Source organism: Nelumbo lutea, chromosome 1, assembly GCF_056320005.1.
Source record: "Nelumbo lutea isolate HS-2025 chromosome 1, American lotus-T2T, whole genome shotgun sequence".
Lineage (NCBI taxonomy): Eukaryota > Viridiplantae > Streptophyta > Magnoliopsida > Proteales > Nelumbonaceae > Nelumbo > Nelumbo lutea.
The window spans coordinates 10,392,430-10,396,710 of record NC_142684.1 but is presented as its reverse complement, the minus strand read 5'-3'; positions in this window follow the sequence as shown (position 1 = coordinate 10,396,710).

Genomic DNA, 4,281 nt, shown 5'->3' with positions numbered 1-4,281 from the left:
GTTCTTTGCCTTTTTAATATTAAGGCTGTAGAGTTGGAGATGTTTTTAGAAACTTAAGTGGATTTTATTTAATTAAAAAATAAAATATCAGACGATTGGACCATTAAAACCGGGAATAAGTGGTATTTTCAAGTCTGGGTTAAATGACAATTTGCATGGGTTTTAAAGGGTTGAATGGATTAACCGCTTAGTTAACTTATGCAGCGCGATCTGGGCACTCCTAGCTGGCGGAAACCTGATTCCTAACTAGTGACGGACGGTACCTGAGACGAAGAGGAAGGTGAAGGATTCCCAGGGAGCTCGCCCGACAGGAACACTCTGATGCTTAAGTTAGAACTTGAGAGAACTGAAGAGAATACAAAGAGAGAGCTAAGAGTGCAGATGGCGTAAATTCAGTACCTTTGCTCCTTGGGGGTCGGGGTCATTTTATATTGGAGATCTCTCAAATCAGGCGTAACCGCCTCTGCCACAACCGTTACTGCCAGAGCCGAGGTGGCAGATGCATGCAACCGTTGCAGGGTATGGACATGTCAGGCATGCCACATCTGGCAGAAGTGGCAGGCATGACGCCGCCTGACAAGAGACGTGGGCGCAGCCTCCAGATTCGGCAGGTAGTATTGACAGGCAGATCTTTCCTGCAGGTTGCCGAGCTACTTTGCACCGAGCTGCCTTGGTCCGAGCTACCTTACGTAGGGGTGCTGGGGGTACGCCGAGGTGCTTATGCTTGAGGCGAGCCTTTACGGGTAGAAGTGCTAATGGGGTTGTCTGGGATACTTATCCGTAGGTCAGGGTGTTCCCTTCTCAGGAAGGAAGAGTTCAGGGCCCACTAGGAGGAGCTCGGGAGTCCTCGCTTGGAGGGAGCTCGAGGCGCTCCTCCCTTAGGGAGAATTTGGGGTAAGCTGGATGTTACTTCTCGGCGAGTTGCCACGTCCACCAAGTTGTCTCGCCGGACTTCGACGAGTTCATTACGCCGAGTTATGGCCAGGCTGCCACGCTGAGTTGTCACTTATGCCAGGTTGTACCCACGTGTCCCTGTGCTACAAGGTCGGGCCAAATCAGTCTCCATCAATTGCCCCCCACTCCCCGTGCTGGGGGTTCTGATCTAGCACAGGGAGTCCGCGGTGTGCCAGGAGGATTTGGCTCGGAGCTCAGGCCTTCTTGTCAGGCGGCTTATTGGTTAGACCAGTTCACTGCTCGGCTCAATCAAGGGCAACCCGGGTCGCATACAGTCTACGCGCGGACGTCATGCGATCTATGGACTTCGTGGACGTCAAAAAATGCGCTAAACCGATTTCGCCTCGGGGGTCGCGTAGCCAGTCTTCTTGAGAGACGTCAGATCGTCTTGATTTTGACCATTGATGTCCGAGTACAGTGGCTATAAATAGAGGGGGTCCTAGTCATTTTTCCCTTGCCATAAATTCTCAGCATTCGTCTTGAGCTTGCATCTAAGGTCTCCAGCTCGGGTCAATTCTCCCTAGTTTGGTTGTTTTTCCTTGGTGAGTCCCCTTAGCTTTTCTTTCAGTTTCCTTATTCCATCCAGTTCGTTTTCATTTTTCTCCGCTATGTCTAGTTTCGATATTCAGCTGGATGAGCCCGAGGTGGGTACCTCGGCTCAGGGTGATCCCACCGAAGTCTAGTCTCACGAGGCACGGGAGGCCTTGGGTAATCTGGCGTCCACCTCTCATCGAGGTCAGATGCCGGATAGGTTCGGTCTTTCCACTATGACCCTGGAGAGGCTCCGACACCTCATCCGACAATACAATCTACCTAGGGAGTACACCTATAGTCTACCTGCGGGTAACTTCCCATCGGAACACGGTACTGGCGAGATCGTGATCTTCCGGGAGCAGCTTATAGCCGGGCTCCGTCTTCCTTTCCACCCTCTTATCATAGAGGTTTTGAACCACTTCAGCGTTACAATAGACCAGCTTCACCCGAACTCCATTTGTAATGTGGTCGGGACCATTTCCCTCTGCTTCGAGTATGTCCTCCCTTTAAACTTAGACAGTTTTTGCTTTATTCTCTCAATAAAGAAGAGCACTTCAAGCATTCTCCCCGAGCACAGGCGGGCCTACTACCTGTCCCATCGCCCGGGTTTCAAGTTACTGCACAAGCTTCCTAGCAAAGTCCTGGCCTGGAAGTAGGACTACTTCGTAGTTCGGAACACCACAGGGTGGCCCTTCCCCACTCATTGGAGGGCGGTTGTTCAAGACCCCGGCGTTATCCTGGACAAGAAGACAAGGGAGATGCTCCAGTCATGGGCTGAGCTCGAGTTTAATTACAAGGATTATATCGTCGCGAGCAAGCTCATACATGCCGGCTTGAGCCCAGGTAGGTCGTCTTACCTAGAGTTAAAACATTTTACCTTTGTGGTTTGTACCTTTGAATTGCTGACGCCAAGCTTTATTGCAGGACCCATGGAAGAAGAGAATCTCAAGGGAGAGAGGCTCTTCAGCCATATGAAGGGGAGGAAGAAGAGAGATGCCAAGAGAGCTCGCATCGAGTCCCCATAGGCCCCCACCTCCGAGCCCAAGCTTCCATAGGCTCCTACCTCTGAGCCTGAGCTCCCTAATGTACCTCCGATCATCGATTTGGAGGAGATCTTACCACCTCGGGAGCTCGAGACATCGGCAGAGCCTATTCCAAAAACAGTTGTGGAGCCCGAGGTCACCACCGAGGTCGCTGATGCAGCGACTGAAGCTTCCACCGAGCCCATTCGCACAGCCGAGACGGTGATTTCCATCTTGGGGAGTCAAGAGGGAGCCCGGAGCATCTTGATCCCTTAGTGCGGCCTTCGAAAGAGTAAGGGGGTTGTCTACGCCGAAGAGGTCTCCGTTTGGGGCGACCTCACTCCTGCTCAGCTTAGAGCCCGAGCTGCCACCCACACAGTGATGGTAAGTTATAAAGACTTCTCCCCCTTTCTCTTTTTTTTTTTGGTGCTTTAGTTTCTTCTTTCTCTTCTTCTCTTCTTTTTAATCGAGCTCATTGTATAGAACTCTCCATTAATGAAATTTGTTTTTTGCCAAGTGTTGTTACTTGCCGAAGTGATTGTTTTATCCGAGCTATCATAGTTAAGTGCACAAAGTAGGGTTTCTCAACTGTCGCCACCCTAAACTGTCTCCCAGTACCTTGTAGGGGTGGTTTTTATAACGTACACCAAGGTGAGCAACAGAGTAAGGCATATGCCTGAACTGTCTTCCAATACTTGACTTGCTGGTTGTCCCTAGCGGGTCCAACCCGTTGTGTGTCGAGGTGGGCTAAGCACTGTAGGGTCCATACCCGAGCTGCTTGCGTCCTTGGCATACTATGCACTGTAGTGTTGAGGCCCTTGGCTTTCTGCAGTTTTCCCATGCCGAAGAGGCGACTAGGTCTTATAGTGCCGAGGTCATCATTAGCTCGACATTTTGGCCCTTGGGCCCAGAGAGCGACTTGTAGTTCACTCAGCTCGGCCATCATGGGTAATATTGCCTTAAGTTGATAATGTTCCATGCCCGAGGTACTTGTTTCCCTTCTAGGGTTTCGAGCTCGTATGTACCTTCCCTGAGCACCTGCTTTACTCGGTAGGGTCCTTCCCAATTAGACCCGAGCTTACCAACACCGGGCTCAGGCACCATAACTTTACGAAGAACCAGGTCTCCGACGTGGAAGTTTTGTTTTTTGACCTTGGCGTTATATTATCGAGCTACTCTTTGCTGGTAGGCCGTGGTCCTGATATATGCGAGTCCCGTACCTTGTCAAGTAGATCGAGATTGGTGCGTAGCTCGTCTTCATTTGCCTTGTCATCATATGATTCTAGTCATAGCGTGGGGACCTCAATCTCGGCTGGGATGACTGCTTCAGTGCCATAAGTGAGGTTGAAGGGAGTCTTGCCTGTTGCGGTCTTTACTGTGGTCCGATAAGCCCATAATACGCTGGGCAGCTCGTCTGCCCATAGTCCCTTAGCTCGGTCCAAGCATGCCTTTAGTCCGCGGAGGATAGCTCTGTTCGTGACTTCTGCTTGACCGTTTTCTTGAGGGTGTGTCACTGAGGTGAAGTTCTATTGAATTCCCATGTCTCGGCACCAGTTCTGGAATTTGATGTCCTCGAACTGCTTACCATTGTCAGAGATCAGTACCCGAGGTAGTCCGAAACGGCACACTGTGCTCTTCCGAAAGAAGTTCTGCACATTCTGGGCTGTGATTGTTGTGAGGGGTTCAGCCTCAACCCACTTAGTGAAATAATCGACTGCCACCACTAGGAACCTTCTTTGCCCTGTTACTGGTGGGAATGGCCCGAGTATGT